The following is a 12,767-nucleotide window of genomic DNA, read 5'->3' on the forward strand; positions in this document are numbered from 1 at the left end:
TTAATTTAACTTAAATAAATTAAAATTGATTTTTAAAAGAAGACTGCTTGAAGCTTTGGGGCACTCCAATTAAGTAGAAAAATCCTAGAATGCTGAAAAACTCACATTGGAAGTTACTATTCTGACCTGAAAACTTGGAAATTATAAATAAAATTAGTAACCTCTGTAGTGATCTTAAAGTTTTTCTATAAATATTCTTAATTTTCTTAGCACTTGAAAAATAAAACCCCGAACACATCATTTCTTAACAGGTCCCAGTGAAAGATAATGTTAAACATGTTGTAATAATCAAAGGAGAGTTTGAGCTATTATCTTTTGATTTGTCTGCATTACATAAACCCAATAAAATGATTGCTTTGGAGAATTTTTTATGAGGATTACTCCTGGAACAACTTATACTGAGAGTTTATTAAACCACCTTGGAGATATAGGATAATAGTTTTTTGTTCTATTAGATCACATAATTCTAATAATGCTAAGCCATAAATTGATTTATGTAATTGATAGTTTCAGATCATATGGTATAGATTTGTGTGTTGTACTTTAACACTGCATATTATATTTTATAGCTAAAAGTTTTAAAAATGCTAATAATAATTAAATATTTTAGATGTGACTACTGCCCCATTGCTTAATGATGTACTTTTTATGTTTCTAAGCTATGTGAGGCAGAAGCTTCAAAGCTACAGTCTATACAACTTCCATTTTTCAAAGAGGAATTCTGCACGTAAGTCATTCTTACATGGAAGCGTAACATGTAGGTATGTAGCATTACACTGCTGAGAATCCTGCTTTCATAGAAGGCAGTCCAAAAACGATAACGAAAACTCTCCAGTTAGAGCAAACCATTTTACTGAATTTAAACTTAGTGGGTTAGAAACTTGAAATGGTTTTATTTTTTTTTCTGCTCCTTGCCTTCAACTATCCTCTTTTTCTACCTTTCTCCTTAAGGACATCTTTGAGTCCACAGTAGGACAGGAGTGATAGTGTCCTCTAAATAAACCCAAAGAAGTGTCTAGTCTTCATTTGTCCTCAGCTCTCCCTAGAATACAGAGTATTTAAGCCTCCCTGTCCTCAGTTCTGGTTCCTAGTTACCAATTCCCAGTTACAGGTAAGACCTATTCACCACCCTGTAATACTGGTTTTCAAAAAGCAATCATATTAACCTCATACATGAAATTCTTAATGCAATTAATTATTGTTTTTTTTTTACTGAAAATCTGTCCTTTAGATCTAATTAAATATTTTTCTGAAATACATCTGTTTAAAGTTCAAAGAAAGTTGCTCTTAAATATATGAATCGATTTTTTTGCACAGTTTAAAATTACTTAGAAATATATTAGATTGGATGTGTTACAGAATTATCTAATTTGAGGGTTTGAGTTGTATTACGTATTGGCAAATCAGAGTTTTAGATCATTTTACACAAAAATATTGCCCTCACAAAATACGTTTAACAAAACGGGACAGTATTGCATGAGCGAGATTTTTGTGTTTCTAAAATTCTCTGCTCTTAAGAGTTTTACACTGAAAGATAAATTGTTTAAATGAGATGCATACAAGAATGCCTGTGAGAGTAAATGCAGCTTAAGTAAAGCTAAGGTTTCAAAATAAAAACAACAAAACAACAAAATGAACAAAAGCAAACAAACTTACAGTCACTATCCACTCCTCATCTTGTTTGTTTCTATCATGTCACTTTGTTTTTCAATATTCATATCAGCTTTGGCTACACCCTAGTTCACATAGCAGAAAGCTTGGCTGAGATTTTACATTTTAACCATTCAATAAACATTCCCAGGTATGAGACCAATCTTAGTGCCAGTTCCAAATTCATTGTAATGAATTCTGAATGGCCTACCTTGGGTCAGGTGCCCACCTAGAACTTACCAGATGTGGATCAAAAGTGGGGTCAGACTGCCCAATGACCATGGGAGTGTGAGTGTGAAGCATCTTCCAAAGAGGAGGTACTGAAGATGTTCACGCAGTGCTCATACAGGTTTGATAAATTCAAAGGATGAATGAATGAATGAATCACACTAAAGCATAAAATCTATTTTAAAAGTTCTCATCGATAAGCTCTGACTGATATATCCAGGAATGGAAAGTATTTTTCCCCTGGTGATAAGCAACATAATAATTAAAGCATCATCAGAGATCGACATCATTCTTGGATACTTGTTTTCCTTCCTTTTCCCTCTGCTGTATTTGCCTTGACTTTAAAGTACAGAATTGGCTTTTTCATCATTGTTTCTTCTGTTGTGAGAGAATATGTAGTTTTCATGTGACAGGATGTTCAGTGTATGTTTTTAGAACTGCTGTATTTATTAGTATCCTCCAGTGATGCACACCGAACAGAGTTGTTTGTTTAAAAAACATAGGAACAGTGCAGATATTAAATAATGGAATTCCTAGTTTCTACTTCCCTTAACTGCCTTTACCTAATTTAGTGATGTTTTCTCACACACACCCCATAAGATATATGAAAATTTTAATTAATAGTTCTATACATATTCTATAATTTTTCAGAGGTTTTTCTTGAGGCTGCAGTGCACTAAGCCAGGATGCAGGCCAAGTGTAAGGTAAATGTCTTCAATAGAAACATAAGTAAAACCAAACCAAGAAGCATGCCAAGAAGTAAATGAATAAGTAGAGTGCATAAGCAGGAGAGTGATGCTGGATAAATATCTGAACTACATCATGAGCTTGTGGCTTGTGATCATTTATTTGATATGCCAAGGTGGGTGGATGTACCACCTGGTTCCATTTAGAAGTTTTAGGCACAGGCTAATCTCCTCCTCCTCCACCTTTAGGACCCACTCAGCAGATTTATACACATTCTGGGGCATTCCTGAGGTTACAGGTAGGTTGCCATCAGAGTTTTATTTTACTGTACCCTTCCTACAAAATCAAAATTGGAAATTGCAATAGCATTCATGGGAAGGAAATACTTCTTTGACTATCTCCCATATTCCCCTTCTTAGTATGCCTGTGCTGATTACTGGTAGTGATCATGAGCATGGAAGCCTGATTAGCATATCCTTACTAGGGTATCTAATTATAAGATTAATAAATAATTGATTAATTACTCGGGTATCTTTATTAGCAAAATAAGGACTCCTTGTCAGGACTGCAACAAAATATTTACATAGCAAATATATTTGATGATGATTTTTAAAGGAAAATTCGTAATTTTTTTAAGCTGCAAATTTACATATTTGCTCAATGATTCTTGTCATCCTTTGAGATGAGCGTTATGGATATGCTACATCATTTTGAACTTTAAATTAGATGGGTTTACTTGATATAACAGGAAGAACCATTCACTGCTGTGAATGATTAACCATGGCAAAAGTAGTCTTCAGACCAGTTACAAATTTCATTATGGCTTAAATAATTTTTAATGGTATCGTACTCAAAAAATCAAACTTTGCTGCATAAATCTGGTAGTTATATTAACTCCATTTAGAAATGGAAGAAACAGTCACTTTTAATTTTAAACTTTTTTCCTTACTAACAGAAGGTTCAATTTTTAAAAATCTAAACCCCTTATAGATGTAGGAAGTAAGTCCTTTTATTATCCAACTGTTTGCTGAGGGATAGCACTAGTGACAGAGTAGAAAACATTGTGTGGTGCAAAAGGGCCCAATTTTAAAAATCAGGAGGTTTGAGCTTAGTCATGCCTTCAGTATTTTTTTCCACTAAAAAATTTTTAGAACCTCTCTAGACATTCCTCTTCTCTTCAACAAAATTTAGGGGATTACATTTACTTCTATATAGTATGTAAGAATTCTAAGACTCTACAGATATATGAAAATCTATTTAGTGTTAATTTTTTTCCTTCAAGTAATGGAATTTGATTAACCTGAAGAATTTGCACTATATCTTTCCATCTAGAGAGCTGTGGTATATGAATAAAAGAAACATTATTACTACTATTCAAAATTAGAAATCTTACTTTTTTATTCATTCTGTATATTAACCTATATTTACTGAACACCAACCACGTGCAGGCATACTTGTTAAATACAAAGGCAGTGACAAATTCCTGTCCTTGAAGAGTTTACACAAAAGTTTCATACTGCCGTCCAATGAGTTCTACAGCTTACAGATATATTTGATTTGGTGTGCAGTGTTGACTGCACAGTGTTTTTCTGATATTTTTATTTATTTTATTTGCTAATTAAAAAGTGATGTCACATAAATATATGAATTTATGGTTTATTTTGAGAAAAAAAAATCAACCTACGCTTTCTTGTCTTATATGATGAAAACTGACTAAAAGTAAATGACATCTACTTTTAGACAGGACCATCATTCCCTAGTTGATTATATATGCATTACCTACCCACCCCCAGCCTCATTTAGTTTTAACCGCTGATCTACAAACATAAAATTAATTGGGAAAATATCTCACTGAGAGAAGCCATACTGAGCTAGCTAAGTATGCTGTAAGAGTTTCAGGTTAATGCTAAGATAGCCAATATATATACCTAAGAAATGATTTTTTCAAGAGATAGGCATAAAGGATGGGATAAAGAGAAAGACATAATACAGTTGATAAACTTGTGAGAATTAAGGATATAAGACAATTTGATCATTTAGTTTATAAGACATTTCACAGCATATAAATTAATTTTTGTGTTAGGCTATTTATCTATGAATTCAGCCCAGGGAAATTCTATGCAGGCACATTTCAAATATTAACAATACTGGCCATTTCCTCATCTTTGAATTCTACCAAAGTGTTTGAATATAAATAAGCCTTTAGGACAAACTTAAAGAACTGATAGGAAAGAAGGAAGAACTAACTGTAAAGAGAATAGTAGTATTTATCTGAATCAAAGGAGGAGGAGGCAAAGAGAAGGGGATGGTGTATGTAGAAAGAAAAAGAAAATAAAAATCATGACAGAGAAACAAAAAGTGCTATTTTACATGCCCCACTAGCACTTGGTGACTATTTGGTTTACTACCAGCTAAAAAAATGCAGGAAAATAAATAAAATAAAATAAAATAAAATAATAATTTTAGTTTACAAGGTAGTACCATTCTAAATTAGTATGTAAATGCTATGTTTGGCTGCATCTTTTTGTTTAGTTTACAGTTTTTAAACTCCTTACTATTAAAAAAAATCAAAAAGTTTGGAAACAACCTAACTGTTCATCAACGAGGACTTGATTAAAATAATGTCCTTATTATGGAAAACTTTGTAATAATAAAACCAGAGCTGATTTATCTTTCAATTAGTCACAACAGACATAGTGCCTAAGGCTCACCAGTACTTTTAGGGACCCATGAAAATGTGCTAATTTAAACTTCTTTTAAAATCAGAAGAAATAAATATAATAATAATAATAAATAATAGTGAATCCAACCTTGATTATATTCATCTTTATACCAACACAGTCATAAAATAGAACTTTATTATTATTATTACTATTACCATTACTGTTACTATTACTATTATTTATGGAGAAAGGGGTCAAAGAAGGCAAAAGAACCTAGGGTTCACAAAAATCACAATTCAGCCCTGAATAAAACAGTATGACAAATCTCATGATGTACTGATATGAAATGATCTCCAAGGTATTTTAAAAAATAACACCAACGGAAAAGCAAAGTACCAAACTGTATGTAAAGAATACTACCATTTCATTTGTGTTAAAAAGGACACTTTTATATAACTTGTATACATATGTTTATCTCTGGAAGATGCATGAGAAACTGAAAATATTTAGGCTCTGAGAGAGGAACTGTTTATCTGGTGAATAGGGATGGAAGACAGTTTTTCAGTAAATATCCTTTTGTACATTTTGAATTTTGAACCATATAAATTTAATATCTGTTCAAATAAAAATATTTTAAAATTTTAAAATATTTCTTAAAAATTTAAAAATATTTTTAAAGTATTTAAATAAAAATATTTAAAAACTAGTCGGTTTTCATCATACGGAAGCAACTGATCATTAGGAAGCACTTCTGTCTCTTATATGGCATCAAGTATATCCTTCCAAATTAATGAGCCATTTTAAAATATAATGATTACTATCCCAATATCATATGCTCTTTCTGGAATTAAAAACACAAGTATATTGTCTCCAACAAATTCTAAATCTGGCTTCAGCTCTATCAAAGAATGGCAAGATCTGTTCACAAAGGCTTGCATATTTAATTGCCTTGGTGAATTTGGTTATTTTCTGAGGTGCCTGCCCTGTTTCTCAGCTTTAAGACATTAACTGCACCTCCTCCCCTGCCCTACTAATATCAACCGCCACCCTATATTGCACTGAAGAGGCCCTAGAGAAGACAGTTGCAGACATATCTGTTACAGATTATAAACTTCATGACCCTTTGATCCCAATGACTCTTCGTGCCTCAGTAAATTCCCACTGCCCCATAAATGCAGTTTTTTACCCACTTGGTGACACTCATGCTAAGGAAGATTATACTGTGCACATATAAAGCCAGTCATAACTGCCTTGTCTCACAAAATAATCTCTTTCCATTTTCCCCTCAAACCTGACACTGACTTCTCCTTCTAGGTTCATTGCCAATAGACTATCCCTCACCTTAGGAACACTAAATTGCTGCATAGGCTGAAATGTTAATTAATATAACCCTCCTCCATGAGGCCTTCCCTTCTCCCAAGTGATGATGGCAATGAATGGGAGGCAAAGGTGTTATCACCCTACTCCATACTGGCTCCACTCTCAGACATCACCCTCCTGTATTCTTGCCTGTACTTAGACCACAGTCTTGGGTTTACTTCCCACAGTTATTATTCACTGGGCTGGGTGCTCAGTTACAGCCTATGAGACCATTCACCATTTAGTATTGCCTCAGCTCTATCCACTTCTGCTTTTCAAACAACTGACACAACAAATTTCTTTTTTAAATCTTTAAGACAGAGAGAATCTGTCTACCTAAAACCCTAAAATGAGGTCACTGGCATATATTCCCTTAAGAAATAATTCACTGGCAGAGATGCAGAAAATATTTAAATAAAATAATACTTTAGTGATATTTTTCATAACAGTGCTCCAGCTAAAGGGAAACTATCCAACACAGTGATTACATATAATAAATCATTAAAATTCATGTTTACAAAGATATTTGAGACAAAATATTATTTATGATATAAATATAAAAATAGAATATAAATTATATATACTCTACTGTTCTAAATATACAAGCAAAAAATTATATATATATATATATATATATATATATATATATATACATACACATACACACAGGCACATATATAATATTGGAATAAAGGAAATTCTCAGGGTGGTAGAATTATTGCTTCTTTAAACTGTAAGTTTCTAAACTTCAATAGTATCAACGTATCACTTTTATTATTAGAAAAATGCCATCTTCATGATCCACTGTAAGAAATACTTGACAAAGATATATTTTTATTTGTAGCTATATATTTATATTATCTTTCCATAGATATAACTCTATTAATTATTTTTGGCTGGTTGCTGTAAGTCTAATGATATTTCTCCTTATTATTATTTTAACAATGCCTATTTAGCATCAGTATTGTGTCACTTCAATTTTCACTCCTAATCTTAGGAGCTTCCTACTTCATAATCCCCACTTCACACCTGACACTTCCCACCTCATACTTCACAAATGTTATAGCCTTACAACAGCATGATTCTACTTATAAACATCCCACTTCTAACCTTAGGAGTTTCCTACTTCATAAATCCCACTTCACATCTGACATTTCAAACTTCACATGTCACATGTCACACTTCACAAATGGGAAAGTATATTTCCATTTAGTTCACCTCCCTTGTCCTTTACCTTTATGCTCTATTGCCATGTTTTTACATGTACACGCATCATAAACGTGGCCTTATGCAAAGCATTAAATTCTTTTTAAGAAACTTAGAAGAGAATTTAAAAATTGGTCTTTGTATTTACACAGTGATTTTCCATTTCCGCTTGCCATTCTCTCCTTCCTGTAAATCGAAATTTCCATCTTGTATCACTTCCACTCAGCCTGAAAAACATCCTGTAGTGCCGTCTGTTTGAAGTGAGTTTCCTCAGCTTTCACTTGCCTGAAAATATCTTTATTTTGCCATATTTTTTTGGAAGATAATTTTACTGGCTATATAATTCAAGACTGATAACTTTTTAATTTCTTTTTAGCACCTTAAAGATGCTACCGCTCCTGGTCTTCATTGTTTCCGATGAGAACTCTGCCTTCATATATATTATTGTTCTTCTGTATGTAATGAATGCATCTTTTTTCTATGGCTCCTTTCAAGACGTTCTAATTTGGACTCTGATATCCGTGACTCTCTGTGTGACTCTGATATGCCTATATGCGGTTTTCTTGGTATTTATCTTGCTAACTGCTCTCTGACCTTCTTGGAACTGTAAGCGAAAGTTTTTCAATCATTTTTCAAAAATATGTATTGCCTCATTATAATGATTTTTCTTTTGGCGCTCCAATGCATATATACTAAACTGTGTAATATTGGTCCATAAGTTCAAGGGGTTTTGTTCATTTTTTCTTGAATCTTTTTAGATCTCTATTCTTGAGACTGTATAATTTCTGTTCATCTGTTTTCCAAGTCTCTGTAAATTGGTGAGATCCAATCTCAAAACTCTGTCTCCTCTAAGAATCTCGTTAGGGCTTGGTTTTAAGCTTTGTTAAAGTGGGTATAAAGAGGGCCTTTCTCTGGGTGTGGCTTTTATCATAAAGCAGTGATTCAGCTTGATTCCCACTTTGTTAGGAGGTGTTAGAGGGTCTATTCAGGAAGTCTGGACCCTAAGTTCAAAGTCCCCAGCACTGCTTAATGTCTAATCTCTCTGTTCTGCTCTTACCTCTGTAACAGCCAGCCTCTTATTAACTTTGTGTGGCTGTGTTTGGTGGTACTGCCCAGCTCTCAGTCAAGGGTGTGTAGGAAACTGCCACATGAACTTCATGACCTCCACAGACTCCTTCTCTTAATGCCCTGGCCCACAGATCCCAACCACTTCAAAAGCCCGGAACTCTGATCTCTGCCTCTTCAGATAAGAGAGACTTGCACATTCTGACTGAACTCCAGGTTGATGCACTATAGCTGGGAAATTTTCCCCAGGCAGAGATCCAGGGAAACTGTGGGGCTCACCTTGTTTCTTTCCTCTCAGGAACCACAGTCCATTTATATGGTCATTTTCTTTTAGATATTTAACCCTAATACGTATTCATATTCCTACTTGGTTATGTGGTACCTACCCCAACAACACTGTTCCTTCTTATTCTTGAACTGTTGCTCTTTAGTTGTCCTCTGACATTCCAATTCTTCCTTCACGTTTGAGCTCTTTAGTACATTCTCTTGACTTCCTGGTTTTGTGATCAGTTTGTATTCTCTTTTCCTATTGAACTCTTTTTCTTTTTGGACTTCAGGGTATAGACAGTCCCACCTGATGTGGCAATATCCTGCCACTTAAAGTATAAGAGACTCAGTCTATCAGATGTCGCTATGAATGACCATTCCAGTTGAGCCAACCTCCTACCTTCCCTCTTCCTTAATGGGAGGGGAAGAGGGAAGGTAGGGAATTTTGACACCAGAGAACACTCATTTGAGCCTTGTTCTCTATTAGACAGAACTGAAAATGAAACGCCTATCAATATAAATTGTCTTCTTTTTCCTTGCTAACATAAACAAATTTTGTTAGGGACTAGAATATGCCTATTTTAACATTAAAATTCCCAGATTCCCAGAAGCTAGAAGTGGCCATATGACATACCTCTCTCCAGTGAGATGTGTGTCAAGGGCATCAGGTGGGACTTCGGGTAACCAGTTGTTTTCACTGTTTAAAAAAAAAAAAAAGACATACATGGCTCCTCATTTCTCCTTATGCCCATTCCCCACCCCCTTTCCACTTACTCACAAGGTCAACTTAAATTAGTCAATCCCACCTTTACCAAAAACACAGGAGAAATAAATGTTTATTTGCTGTATGCCACTGATATCTTTTTAGTTACTGGCTATGCAGCATTAATCTAGCAATAGCTGATTGAGACAATGAGCTATACTCAAGTCATGGAAACCTACAATTAGGGGAAGATAAAATGTAGCAGGCAATAGCCCACCTCTAATGCTAGACTGCCTGTGTTCACTGCCCAGCTCTATTGTTTTTAGTCATGTTGATTTTTACCAGTTTGATTATCCTTGATCTCAGTTTCCTTAATTGTAAAATAGGAATAATAATGGTTCAGTTTTAGTTTGTTTTTTTCTGGTAAGGACTAAACAAAGATAATCATTTAGCATTTGATAACGTGATATCTGGTACACAATAGACGCTTAATTAATATTCAAAATTATTATTCAATACTAGACCAGGGAGAGAGAGTTAGATTTTACTTATCAGGCCGGTGGTATTTTACAGATTTCCACGGAAGACTGTTGTTCTGTCAGCTGGAGTGTTCCCTGATAAATTAGAATAATGTTGGTCTTTTCCCAGTATGCAGATTAATTTAAGTAAATAGATATAAATTACTTGTTCTAATAATTTTTCTCCCCTATATGTTTTTAAATCTCTAGTGATTGGCACAACTTGTTTGAGAGACAAATGAAAACATGTAAATGAACAAATAGCATTATTATTAACAGAAAAAATTCAGAAACACCAATTATACTCAGTTTGACAATCTGTCTTTTAAATAGACATGTGTGCCCCCAAATTGTCATTTTATATTATACAAGCAAAATACAATATTTTCTCACAGGAAACTTGCTCCTAGTTCCTGTGATTGAATTGAAAGTATTGTTTCATGACACTTTACATATAATACGGTATCATGCAAAAAACATAATAATCTGCAGGTTTAAGATCTCTAGCACTATAAAAATAATCCCTTGTCAGAGGCAGGGAACAGAAAAGAGTTGATTAGTGACAGAGACATTAGGAAAATGGAGAAAATTTGACAACATTTGGACATAGGTGGTGAGAGAGAGAAGAGATTCTTAAACTTTAGTGCAAATAAAAATTACCCTGAGAGCTTAATAAAAATGCATACAGAGTCCATGTCCCCAATCCCAAAAATTCTGGCTCAGAATTTCTGGAATAGTGACCTAGAACCTGCATTTTTAACAAATCCCATTTCTGATTCTGATTCAGGTAGCTAAGAATCACATTTGGAGAAACACTAGAACATGATATGCTCTAATTATTTGGAATCATTAGTTTAACTCTGCTATTTCAGAATTATTTAGCACTTTGCAGTTACTGGCAACCGCTGATGCCAGTGGAAAGCCAAGGGTAAAGGATGACTCCAAGATTTTATGCCTGAACACCTGAGTGAAGAATAATGCCATTAATCAAGACGAGGAACACAATGGTAAAAATGAGATACTGTAAAGAAAGAAAGATGATGATGAAATTTTTTTGTTTTTTGATTGTTGAATATTGGACTTTTTTGAGGAGTGGAAGGGAGTGGCATTACATACTAACTCTCTTCCACATATGACTCTGAATAAGGTTGTGAATAAGGGAGAGAAGAAACCCAAGGAGCCACTTCATTACTGATAAATGCCCAGGTTGGAAGCTAAAATTAGGGTGTGTCACCAATGGTCTTCCTCACACTGGAACCCAGCATTAAGAGGCCTAGTCCCTGCAATTCTACGTGGCAGGAGCAACTGCATTTCTCTGTTACTCCCAAGCAGCTAGAAGACACTATCCTCTCCACCTTACCTACAATAGTCCTTTACACAGTTTTTACTGTGGACTCTGTACTTGTCATTTATAACACACACTTCAGAATCAGAATGAATGCAAGTGTTTATTCTGTTACCTCCATTTGAACCTAAGTGCTATGAGAGCAAGGATCATATCTTACTTGCCTACTATTCAATACTCAGACCCAGTGCTAAGAAAGGAGTAGAAAGTCTAAACAATTTGTTGAATGAATAAGTTTTTAAAAGAACAAATACTAACTTTGACTTCTGGTCTGGTGTTTGTTTGTATCTGCTCAAACCAAAGTTCCATGTTACTGATGTCAAAGTTAAACAGGCAAAGAAGACTTATCCAAGATTACTGCAATAGAGAAGAGGGGCCAGGACTCTGTCTGAGCTCAACTCACCAGAAAGTAACAAAAAGCTTATGAGATTTAAAGAGTAGGGAGCCTCTTAGGCCAATTCTGTTTACTAATTAGCCTTACCCAAAGAAAAAGTAAAATTTTCTCTTAGCTTCGTGGCAGGAGGTAGTTTTACAAATTGAAACAAGGTGCCTGCCTAAATTAGGCTCCTACCCTTCCAAAGAGACTGGGGAATAGGGATGCTATCTTCTTTGTTGACATTTCAAAAGGATGGCTCCTTGTTCCTTAAGAAAGACAGCCCTGGGTTTTAACACCGGCAAGAAATTTTTTAAAGATTTACATTTCAAAAATGCAGAGAATCAGTGTACAGTTACAAGTTTTCTAACGTAAATGCCCTAAGGAAAGAGAGGTCAAGGACCTAGAGGCAGGAAGAAACCTGTCTAAAATTTGTACCTGAGCTGAGGGAAACGTCAAGGCGGTGTTAATAAATGATTAGCTGTGTTTCTGCAGTTCTGCACCAACGAACTCAAATTATGAGCTTCCAATCTCTCATGGTTTCTTCATGCAAAGAGCTGCTGCACACTTTACACAACTTTTTTTTGTTTACTTTCTTACCTGTGAGCCAACCACGGAGCTCTTCCCCATGCCTTCTGGCAGGGCGCGTGCGCGGATGGCCTTGCGCGCCTGACGTCACGGAACGCGCCAGCTCCGGCATGTT

At 34.7% G+C, this 12,767-nt stretch overlaps 1 protein-coding gene across 5 annotated transcripts in view; it reads right to left on the reverse strand.

Moving 5' to 3' along the window:
- The window catches only part of LOC103006346 (uncharacterized), a 624,869-nt gene extending 612,157 nt beyond the window's left edge, over nucleotides 1-12,712 (reverse strand). The window contains exons 1-2 of one of the 5 annotated variants that reach the window (XM_007191812.2): nucleotides 12,665-12,712; nucleotides 9,760-9,822 (exon numbers count right to left, since the gene is read on the reverse strand). The gene's annotated coding sequence lies outside the window, so the exon portion shown is untranslated. Of the gene's footprint in view, nucleotides 1-9,759; nucleotides 9,823-12,502; nucleotides 12,631-12,664 lie in introns of those variants that run through there. The other 4 variants (XM_057541198.1, XM_007191813.3, XM_057541197.1 and 1 more) reach the window with 4 other exon arrangements.
- Nucleotides 12,713-12,767: the final 55 nt, after the last annotated feature.

Source organism: Balaenoptera acutorostrata, chromosome 2, assembly GCF_949987535.1.
Source record: "Balaenoptera acutorostrata chromosome 2, mBalAcu1.1, whole genome shotgun sequence".
Lineage (NCBI taxonomy): Eukaryota > Metazoa > Chordata > Mammalia > Artiodactyla > Balaenopteridae > Balaenoptera > Balaenoptera acutorostrata.